Source organism: Carassius gibelio, chromosome B5, assembly GCF_023724105.1.
Source record: "Carassius gibelio isolate Cgi1373 ecotype wild population from Czech Republic chromosome B5, carGib1.2-hapl.c, whole genome shotgun sequence".
In the NCBI taxonomy this organism is placed as follows: domain Eukaryota; kingdom Metazoa; phylum Chordata; class Actinopteri; order Cypriniformes; family Cyprinidae; genus Carassius; species Carassius gibelio.
In genome coordinates this window covers 32,118,211-32,130,759 of record NC_068400.1, presented here as the reverse complement: position 1 = coordinate 32,130,759, position 12,549 = coordinate 32,118,211, and the positions used below count along the sequence as shown (strand labels likewise).

The 12,549-nt window shown below is 35.7% G+C and overlaps 1 long non-coding RNA gene across 1 annotated transcript; it reads right to left on the bottom strand.

The window, feature by feature from the left end:
• Positions 1-9,413: 9,413 nt before the first annotated feature.
• On the bottom strand, positions 9,414-12,281 carry LOC127958820 (uncharacterized). Its single transcript, XR_008154159.1, has 2 exons — positions 12,195-12,281; positions 9,414-10,417 (listed from the first exon to the last, which is right to left on the bottom strand). It is a non-coding gene; the product is annotated as an uncharacterized LOC127958820 (long non-coding RNA).
• Between the last annotated feature and the right edge of the window lie 268 nt (positions 12,282-12,549).

Sequence of the window (12,549 nt, the reverse complement as noted above, 5' to 3'; positions counted from 1 at the left end):
AAATGCAGGATGTTTTAAACTGTTCATGCATAATAGGTATGTGCATATGGCTCTGTTCCAAAACTCAGTGAGCTGCCTGCGTAGGCAGCGCTTTAAGGCATCATGGGGACGCTTTAGACATAAAGCCTCATACCAAAGTTAGGCAGGCTTTAGAGATAACTCCATTAGACTAAATTAAGCACTTTATAAAAATGCATAATGCATCGCAGTTAAAAAGATCCATCCAAAATTACAGGGAAAGGTTGTAGATATACATGGAATTCATTCAATACCGAAAATTACCATTTGTCTTAATAAAAAAATGACAATTTCACTCAAAATGTGTATATCTGTGCTTAGTAGAGTTTCAGGTTTTTAGCTTAACAACATGCCAAACTCTACTGGAAGTGTCAAAAACACTATTTGCATGAAGTACTGCTGCTGTTTATGTAGAATGCTCCAAATAGGTCATTTATGAGGTTCCATTTCAGTTAGTTTGCTGCCCTAGAAGGCAGCTATAGGCAGTAGACAGTGAGGCAACACACAAGGTTTTTGGAACAGAGCCCATGTGTGGGAGTGTGTGTGGGCCACTACCCAGGAAGTCCAGTTTGCTGACTAAGAAACCATGAACTAAAAATAAACAAACACGAACAATAAAGTCAGCACAAACATTCGGAAAGATTTGTGAACAAGCAGGAGTGCGAAGTGCTTGAATAATTGTACCTCATTACTCCTTCAGTTATATTTTGGAGAATGTACTCAAGACTCAAGTAGGCCTGTTCCTGAAGTACTCTGTATTCCAAGGCCAACATGATACAACTTCTTTACAATTTCCAAAACCTCCAAAGTACAGTACATAGTACGTTCTTTGAAGTTCATCATGACTTGAATCTCTTTTTGTCAATTTTACTGAACTAATAAACAAATCTAATTACTCTCCCAGCTGAAATTATAGCCAATAACATTCAATTAACTGCAAGTTCTACTTGGAAAAAGCTACACTCATTTGTCTTTTTGAAGAGACAATACATCAGTCAAGTAAGACATTTTAATTGACGACAATGCTGAAGATGAATGGACATAACAAATAGGAATGCACCAAAATTAAAATTCTTGGCCGAAGCCGAACAAAATGAAACACTGGGCCGAAGGCCGAATACCGAACATGTTTTTTTTCCCATGTAGGCGACCTATTTTGCCGTTGTTTTTTTTTTTTTTTTTTTTTTACAGTTCCGTTAATTAAATTACCAACTGTTTTGTCCTGCTTTTCAAATGAAAAATAAATTACAAAACAACAATTTAAAAATATTTCTATAACACTGAACATTTTTTTACATTCTAGCAGACATCATACCAACAAAGCATAATTTAACTTAAATTCATATATTGCTGAGCAGAAAATACTTTTTAAAACCCAGATCCCAATTTGAACAATATGGCCTCAATCCATTCAAATATTAACAATTAAAGAATTACAATCTCTAATAATATTATTGTATAGGCTACATAAATATGACGCTTATTTATCAAAACACTTATACTGTAATTCAGAGAATTAGTTTTTTTTTTTTTTTTTTTTTTTGAGAAAGTAAAAACGCACATGCAAGTTTCCTGTGAGGGTTAGGGTTAGGTGTAGGGTTGGTGTAGGGCCATAGAATATACAGTTTGTACAATATAAAAACCATTACACCTATTGGATGTCTCCACTTTACACTCAACCAAACGTGTGTGTGTGTGTGTGTGTGTGTGTGTGTGTCTATGCCATCTGTCTTTCTGTATGTCTGCATTTAATGTTGGGGGAGTAAAAGCTGCAACAGGTCACTTTTGGGTCCATTATGTATTATATTATAACTATATGGTAGTCTATATTATACTACAATACACTACAGTTTACTGTAGTAAAAGCTAAAGTATACTACAGTATGTATTACAGTTTATCAGTACACTATAGTTAATATTACAGTATGATGCAGCATTCATTAACAAAGTATTGTAAATACTATATAATACATACAGTATTATACACAATTAAATTACTATAGTATTTTTCATCATTTGTTTAGCACCATTAGCAATGTCAAATTCTGTTTGTTTTGTGATCAGTTGTACAGTAGCTGTCAAATGTATCCATTGTAGAATCGCTGCTGTCTAGTTATGAATGAATGAAATATTCACATCAGACAATGTGTAATGCAGTGAAGTGAACGTTCGGACTAGCGATGTCCTAAGATTGTACTATAGTGCTGTTCATAGGCTACATGCTTTATAATGAGAGAGAAGGGTATAGGTAAACTCATGTTACTGTCCTGACAGGCGACTCACCAGAACCATTGGCTCAGGAGCAACTGCTGGTGTCTCTCTCTCATTAGGCTCGATATTTGGGCTGCTGCTGCATGCCAAACATCTATTTGTTTATTTATTGCATTTTGTAGCGTCAGTGTCTAAGGACTTCACTTTTTTCCTTTAGTTTCTCCCAACCCCCTTTACATTATCTTTACACTTCTTGCTTGCCATCAAGGTGCGCGAAGATGCATGAGTTAATGGGGACTCAAGCTGGACATGCACATCTGTGCAAACAATGTGCACAAAGTGTTTTTTTTTTTTTTTTTTTGCCTAGTTTGTCCAAGGCTTTTTAATTGCAGTTCGTTTTATTTTTATGGTATAAAAAATTGAAATATAATTTATTTAAATACTATTTGTACACTATTGCTTAAAATTGTCTTGTGTGCGAAATAAACACAAAAGCTTATGATTATTTAAATCAGTTTATATGTATTGCTAAGAATTCATTTGGACAACTTCGATGGTGATTTTCTCAGTATTTAATTTTTTTTGCACCCTCAGATTTCAGATTTTCAAATAGTTGTATCTTGGCCAAATATTGTCCGATCCTAATAAAACGTTGAAATGCCCTTATAACAGTATAAATGTCCTTAGTGTCACTTTTGATCAATTTAATGCTTACAGTAGTTACAGCGCTAAATAAAGAACATATACAATATTACTGACCATAGATTTATTAACGGTAGTGTATATTTGTAATTTTAAATACTATATCAGATTAAATTTGTTTAAACACTTAAGTATAGTTAAATGTGAGGGTAAAAAACTTAACCTTTCACTGAAGTATGTTTAGCTCACCACATCCTTGTGCATAAAGAGAATAAACCAGGGTTGCCAGCTTTGGTTGCTCAGCTGGAGTGAGATTCCAGTTACTGAATCAAATATTCCTGGCTGGATCCATATGATCAATGTGGTACTAGATGCACTTTTTAAAAAGTAATTTGTGCGCCTTTTCTCTCATGCAGTACAAACCCTACTGTAAGTGACATTACTTACCACACAATTGACAGTGAATTGACACGGAGCTAACTTTTAATTTAGGGCCCATGTAATCTATTTGATTTCCCCCTAATTTCTGTTTTCCCTTTTATAATTTTTTTTTTCTGGATTCTGTGTTTTATGATTCAATACTAATGTATCATAAAAAATAATGTCTAATTAACTTAATAAATACACCTTAACAATTAAATCAATCTTTTAAATTGTATTGAAAACATTTTTATTTTTTGTTAGAACAACAGCACTATATGTATAACTGTATAAATTAATGAAAGAATTATGGGTAATGTGTCCCGGCAATTGTTCCCGGATCATTAGATTTTGGTTCATTCACACTGCCAGTGATTTCCCGGAATCTGTGCGTGCATTCACACACAACCCGTGAAGGTCCAGTAATGACATGTGACATCAGGATGTGATGTGTAATGTACAAGTCAAAAACGCTAGACATGTTAACTTTTTTTTTAAGCTGGTGAATGATCTCAGCTTCAGTGCGGATTGTGAGGAACTGATCTCTGCTTTATTACTGTTTGCACATATTTTTTCATCGCGAACGTTGTCTGTCTTCAAAACACCCGTAAAAGAGTTGCACGATAACGTGTCATCACTATGACACACACTTTACGCCATTGTTTCTGGCTTTTGTTCACACAGAAGCCAATCCGGCAATTTTCCGGGATCAACATCCAGTGTGAAAAGGGCTTTAACAAAAAAATACCTTTGTTGTATATATTCCTTTCAATTTTTTGTATTATTATTATTACTTGAGAATTACATCTTAGTATACAACAACAGTAATATATTTCTGTCATAATTTCTTCAAGTTAAATCAGAATTTCATTTTGACATGTTGTCGTGAAGTTCTTTCAGTTTTACTTTCAGTTTCAGTGTGTCTTGGTGGTTTTTCTCAAAGTAAACACTATCAAGCTGCTTAAGTAACTGGAAATTAAGTTAATATGTTCATGTCCTCATATACTGAGATGCAGACACTGAAGTCACTGTCAGGGCTGTGTGTGTTTGTGTATCAGATGAAACTGTGCCATTCATTCACACAGAGACACGCGGAACATGCAGAGGTAAGGTCCTTGCACACCGAGTCCGAAATTTCCATTTGCGTTTTAAGTTTTTTCCGTATTTGTCATCTTTTCCTATCAGAATGCTTGCTAAAATGCAGAAAATCGAAACTGATCCAATTTTTTTTATTACAGACAGATATTTTGGAGGCAGTGTGTAAATGTGATTGACACAACGTGAGGTCATTTTGACAAAAATTAGGGACTCAGAGTGCAAAGACCTAGTCTAAAAGCAACAAGAAGTGACTGGCTGTTGTCACATTTATTTGTACTGTTAGATTAATCCATATTGTATAAAAAATGTCCAGAGCATATCGTTATCAAGAAATTTTTTCGCGACTCAATATGATATTGATTTACTTGGGTAGCGTGAGAGTGCGAGACAGAGACAGTGTCCAAAATCACATACTCAGCTGAGTAGTTACTTATAAATGTAATCTGATTAGGTAGTTCTAAATGTAATCTGGACGTAGCCTACTATTGCACACTTCAGAATCCCTCCAGAAGTATTAAATCATGTGGGGTACGTTTTGCCAACTCTTTCAAGAGTACTGTGAATTTGGACATACTTTTTTTTTTTTTATCACATACTGTTTTTGCCTACTGTATAGCAAGGAAGTATGCTGTTTCAGATGCAGCCAGGGACTGAATGCGTGTCTCACGCCAAATGTGTGAGAGTTGGCAACGCTGGATAAACCAACATATAGAAATGTTCAAGGATGAGTCCTTTCATTAAAACGCTCTCTTGTCAGAAATAACACCACTAAATTGAGACCTTTCTCTCCTCACTACACCACAGATGAGTAGGTTCTAGTCACATAGGATATGACACACCCAGGGGAGTCATTTCAACTGGCCAATGCAAACACATGCTTCAGAAAGGCGCACAGTTTCACTTCTTTGAACAATTATATTAACATACACACACACAGGCATATCATATCACCTGTCAATCTTCAGAGGCTATAATATAGAAGTGTTTTTCTTCAGTATGGCCATAAACTTCACTGCACTCCATAGGGTGTTATCACAACACTAAATCGACCAGAGGGGTCACACACACTTTAGCTTTAACTTTAATATATTGCTGATGACAGCTTGCACATGTAAATGTATACACAGACACTCACATACACAGACATGGACAATGAGGATGTCCAACGTGTATCTCATACCCTGATGGGGACAGTTTCCACAAAAACATTCACATACTTTACCACATGTCCACGATGGGTGCGAAGTGAGAAAGATTGGAGAGGAAGTCTTCCATAAGCCTCACATTCCTCACTGAGAGCAGCGATAGGGTGGTTTCATTTCCACAGAGAACAATTTCCTGTCAGGAATTACACACACACACACACACCACTGGCTATGCGTTAGGGAATCACCTTACACACAGTGGACCAAAAATCCTCTCAGTGGGAAAATAACCGTTTCGTCTCAGTAAGAGAGTGTTTTATGCCTTTTTGAATTGTCCTGCATGTATTTGGGCTGCAGTGTGCAAAGACCATGAAATCTAAAGGATAACAATGATTTTTGCTCATTGATGTGCTAAAGGATTGTTAAGGAAAATGCTGAGAATCTTTAATCTAGCATCTGAAAATCGCTTAAGCAGAAATGTCTGACGTGTGATCACCAGGATCTTTGGGAGATGTGAGATGAAAGGTTTCCTCTACTGATCTTAAGGTCATACATATTTCACATTACAAATTAACCTTCTATTGTTGAAGGATCTAACAGATATTAACACCCATAGAATAACATGGACAAGCTAGTGTAAACAATCATATTATTGATACTTAGTCTGACTCCAGCATAGAACAAAACATTAACTGTATTAATATATTATTATGATTTAAAAATACAATTATAACCATTCAATTATTTATTTATTTTTATTTAAAAAAATGATATAAAGCTAGAACATACATCTATTGTATATTCACTAATGTTTAATTGTTTAAGGCCAGTAAGTTTTTTAAAATCTTATTCAGATGATTCATTACATTTATCAGAAATTACAATAAAAAGTATGTTACAAAAAACCATAAAAAATGCTATTCATCAAAGAATCTTGATTGAAAATGTATTACAGTTTCCACTAGAATATTAAGCCGCTGTTAATAATAATGTGAAATGTTAATCAGCATAAGGATCATTTAGCATTTAAGCAATGGCTGTTGAGAATTCATCTCTGACAGAGGAATAATTGACATTTTAAAACATATTACAATAAAAAATAGTTACCTTAAACTTTACATTTTATGTAAAATTTTATTTATATTTTGAATCAAATATATCGATGGATGGTGAGCACAAGATACTTTTTTTTGCCTACCTATAATGGTAGTCTGTGTGTGTGTGTGTGAGAGAGAGAGAGAGAGAGTATACATACTTTTTTCACCATGCCACAAAAAGCAATAGACATATGAAGAGATGTCAGGGTGTGTTACAGTAACAGACCATGATTTAGACCAAATTCACCATGTTTACCTTATTGTAAGTAACCCAAACATTTCTTTTGTGAAATATGGGTATTTCACATGAGGATAAAGTGATATGGGTATTTCACAAAAGGAAACTTCAGGTCATTGTTTCGATTTAGACTAATTCAGGTTACTCTGAATAATTAGCATTCCGCTGCTGAGGCTGAGGCTGAGACTGCCAACGTGCATTATTTGTGTTTTTTTTTCTTCTTCTCTATATTCTTTTGTTTCATTTTGAACAGAGCCCATAATGACTAAAGAGAGAGAGAGAGAAAGATACAGAGCAATTCAGATTCCTTTCCTCTGTATTCATGCTGTGGTTTCTAAATCAAATCCAGCATGTTCATCTGTTCTGCTGCGAGAGTGTGTGTTTGCTGATTGATTGAACTGGGGCACTCTAGAAGTAACACACTGTATCATTACTGTATTAAGTTTTTATTTAATAACCACAGACCAGTATGACATAAATGAATTATTGATTAACTATTGAGTTTCTATCATCTCATGAAGCTTTATGCACAATTACAATGAATTACAATTATGAATACTGTTGCAAATTAATCTAAATGTGTGTGTGTGTGTGTAAGTGAGTGCAAGTGCATGTGTGTGTTCTCATTAGGACTGTAGGAAAAGAGCAGCTGTCCACATTACGCCTCAGTTCCAGCCTATTTCACACAGCTGTGTTAACAACACAGAGAAAGAGAGAATGTTACATTCCGCCCATGTCAGTTGGACTGCATAAAGAAATATCACAGCTCTCGGTGTGCGTGCGTGCGTGTGTGTGTGTGTGTGTGTGTGTGTGTATTCACACACATGTATTGGCTCCTCCACAAACACAGCCTGTCTGCGAGATGTGACTTGTCTTAGAATCGCCCACGTGGCATCCCAATAGAGAGCAACATGTAACCACACACTCTTCCTCAGACACACACACACAAACACACACACACACGCACACACACACACACACACACACACACACACACACACACACACACACACACACACAATCTCTCATTCTTTCAAATACACATCTGACTGCAAACATACATACAAACACTTATTTAGAAGACATATAATAACATGTCTGTCATAGACTGAATAAATATAATTTCAAATTAGTCCACGGTTCTGAGCCAGGCCGAAGTCTCTTAGACCGATATAGTCTAGTAAATGACACAGTAAGCAGATGCACTAACAGCTATATAAATACAGTTTGAGACCCAAATGACATGGATGTTGCTTTTTAGAAGTGACTGTGCATCTTGATTTCCAATAATTCTGTTATAATTTATCTATCTATCCATCCATTCATCTCTCCATCTAACACAATATATACACATATTATACTCAGTTATAGAAAGTAAGAGTTTCCATCTTTAAAATCTATAAACCTCTGTGCTGTAGTAAACACATTATGAAAAACCTTCCACAGTTAAACAAAATCGTCCAAACTGTGATGTGTTTAAATGTTCCTTTGGGAAATTTGCACATTGTAAATATTTACGAGTTATGCCTGACATCTCGAAGTCTAATTTCATTCGCTCTCTTTTTCTCACACACACACACAGATCATTTACAGTTGGGGGAGACAGATATCATTTGTAAATTATGTTTGTGTGTATGCTGACTGAAAAGTAATACATTTGTAAACATGAGTTAAATGCTCTAGTGGATACACTATCTTTTTTTTTTTTATCTGGGTTTGTGATGATCTGTTAAAGTAGATGTTTTAGGATGCTTTTAAAATGGTTTTGAGAGATGTTGATTGTTTAAGTTATGGCAATTATGAAACAAGAGGTTAAAGTTTATTCAAATGCAAGAAATGCAAAATTAAACACACTGGTTAAAAATTTATGATGTGTTGAATGTATAAACTTTTAAGATAAATTCTGTAAATTTGTCAGGAGCAATGTGTAAAAATCTGCTATTGAGCAGAATTTCTACAAGTATATTTTTCCGAGTGTTTCCTAAAATCATCTGCTAACACATTTGGTAATGATTGCGATTCAGAGTTTGCTCTCTAAATCCCCTTTTGTTTGGCTGGTGTGAAACCTACTTTTTGCATCTGTGTGTGGATTAAATATTCAGTCTCTCGTCAACATTAAAATGTCATTCTCAAAGCGATCCCATACGGACCCTGGTTTCGTTTTACATATAAAAGCAGTCCCACCCAAATGTCTACAGCTCAGTATATAAATCGCTGAAATGTTGAACTTTGTGAATAAAGTGTTAAAATCCAAAATGGTTCCATCTCCCAAACACAAAGGATCACATTACAGAAAGTAACTAAATAGCTGACAATTCACCATGAGCAAACGATATGGAAGCTAATACTGGTTCTAAACTGTGTATGATATTCTTATGTGGAACAAAGTATATTTTAAGTAATGTATTTTTTTTATAGAAAGTCATACAGGTTTAGAATGAGGGTGTTAAAATTATGAAATTACATATCTCACTATTTATTATTTAGTGAGCACATGCCACCTCTTTCTTAGACCAATAAATGAACAACCTGCAGATACAGTCATTTATTTGATTTATTTATTTGATATTTAAGGTGGCTTAGTTCAGTTTTAAGCTGGTTCAAATCAAAGTAAACAAAAATATGCAATACCTGTGATACTTCGTGGTTTGCAGCACACTATAGCATCAGTGTGTATGTTCGGTATTCGGTAGCAAGTTTGATTGTAATTGCTGCTAACCACCAAAACGAGTATTTATTTTATTACTCTCATCACTGTCGTGATATGGATCCCAATGAGGTCGTTCTGGAGCTATGCACGGGCACGCACACAAAATGAACAAAGTTTATTGAACGTTCAGATGTTTAAAGGTTGAGTGAGAAAAAGATTCCTTGTAGCTTTTTGTCCAGCAGAATCTTGAACACATTTCGAAAAACGTTGCTGTTCTAGAATGTCTGGGATCGCTGTCTCTCAGCCAATCATCTTGCTTAAGAACCACAGAAAGGTTCGGAGAGTCAGTTCGGCAATGAATTCAGCCATGCCTGCATGGATACCCTGAACATCTGGCCAGCAGAGAGGCCCCTGTGATTACACCGCTTGCGATACGCACCGCAGACAAACTCACTCGGAGCTTTAGAGAGAATGTGTGAGCCCTGACAGGAGGAGGGGGGGGGGGACACAACAGGAGAGAAAACGAGAGAAGGACAGAGAGAAGCAAGAATTAGCAGGCCAAAGGGAGGAGTGAACGGCAGCTGTAGTGTGGTACTGATCACCGAGCTCATGTGAAAGGCTCATGTGTTTGGCCGCAGCTCGCTTTCAGCTCTCCTGAGGAATGCTGGGAGATCTGAGGCTCTTTGGAAGCTTTCCAGACGTTCACACAGCTCAAATTGAACGCTGTAAAACCGTGCACAGTAAGCATTCTGAAACATATTCCTTTACAAGGATTGGGAAAGGTCCCCACGAGGTGGGATTCAGCAGGGAGAGAATAGAGGGGAACCCCCACGGACATCAGAGAGCAACTCCAAGACCACTGGGGCGAAAAGAGATGGTCTGCTCTTTCCATTCAAAGCTGTGTGAGAAACAAAGAGAAACATATTTGAGCTTGTTGTATGATGAAAAAAAAAAAGTGGCTCGCTGCACTAAAGAATAAAAGCATGTTTGCAATACTGGATTAAAAGTGAACGTCATGCACTTGTTTGGAAAGTGTGTCCTGTGGTCTGCATTTTTGATGAATGTTGTGTGTGATTATTCATCAACAAAAAGTCATTGTTCACATCCTCTCCGAAAAAAAATTAAATAAAAATAATAATCAGGATTTATGGTTTTTCATTACTTCAACCATCACACCATACATCACTGTTAAACAAAAAATGCGTTTGAAAAATTGATCTTGAATCAAAATAATGTTTTCCAAATGGTCCTTTTTTGGTTCTATCTTGGCTGAAAGCTCATATCAGAGAAGAAAGGTTTTATACTTTTCCAGCAGGCATCCAAGTTAGCCTGAGAGTCAAACTGTTCAAATCATATAAATGGTTTTCTTTGATTGAGAAATCCTCTACAACAGTCTAATGCTTAGCAGCAGTTAACAGCAAAAAAGGGATAACTACTTATTGGTCTTTTAATGAATTCTTTCTCTCTTTTCAACTATAGTTTACTTCAACCAATTGACACTTCACATGGAGCTTGACTGACGGGAAATCCTACCAATCATAACCCATAAATCTGCCATTTTTACGGCCCTATGATTTCTACGATGGAGGAAACGCGAATGGAATTGTGGAATCCAGTCATAAAAATGGAATTTACTGTGTAACACCTATGGAGTAGTGTCTGTGAATAAACCACAAAAAAATATTATTTAAATCTTAATCCTGCATGTTCTGCATGTCTCTGTGTGAATGAATGGTGCAGACACACAGCTTCGTTTACCACACACACACACACACACACACACACACAGACACACTGAACCGTGCGTGCATGATGCTCGAGGTTTTTCCAGCCTCTGCTGCCTCAATATATAAATACATGAACACAAGTACATCATCTCCAGAGCTGTTTCGAGAGTCACTTAATGAGCATTTGACCATTTAATTTGAGAAAACTATCGTTATACTGTATCATAGGCTACAAACAGAAACTTGAAGGTCTTCAAAGCAACCCATCAAAATAAAAGTTTGGTTAACTTAGAAATATATTAGCCTACTTATAGTAATTATATTACTACTACAGATAAAATTATCATCAAAATATAATTTTTAAGGAATATTTAGCAGAAAAATGATTTACCAGAATTTTAGAAGCTTTTGAATATTAAAATGTAATGAAACTATTGAATTGAAAAGTAATGGAAAACACAGAATTTGGCAAAAAAAAAACAAAACAACAACAACAACATTTCATAGGCACTTTTTTTTTAGAAAGTACTGGTAAATTGTGTAAGTTTCAAGATTTCCATTAATTAAGCATGCTTTTTGATTAATCATATTTAATTGAACCATTAAAACAGAGTGTAGAAAAATATTTTTCACTGCGTGAGAACATGATGTGTGGTATGAGAACGGCATGGCTTGTCGAACATAGCAACAGTAACTAAGGGGGTGGGTCTTTGAGAAGGGTCAGTTATCCTTAAACTAGTACCAAAAAGGCCTATGTGCTTTAATGATGTTGTATGTGAACTTGGAAATGCTGCTGACAGCCATACGCTTCATTTCACTACTTGTTTACAATCGTCACCATGGGAACATGAATGCATGTCCCACACTAGCTCCCTCAGATAAGGCTTAAACCCAGGTGCACTATCACCATAGAAACTACTGGAGCAACCGAGGGGAACCACAACTTACTAGTATTTCTCAAGTTGTGTTCGTCAAGACACCTAGAGGAAAGACACAAGAGAGTCGCTCCACTGCAAGTGCAAGCCTTAACTGTAAAAGAAGAAGAAGAAAAATCATTCAACATAAGAAAAAAATGTTTTCCGTTAAATGTTTCAAAATGGAAATTTCTTTCCAAACTATATGTAAGTTGTATATGCATATGATTAGTCTAATTATAAAGGAACCATTTCCAAATAAAAAATGGTTAATTACTGTATATAAAAGATAAAAAAAGCTCTAATGTTGTGTAATTTCAGTCACCACAGTTAAAGCTTGCGTGACATTTCCTTTCAGATCAGAAGGAGGCAGTTTATCTTTTATTAAA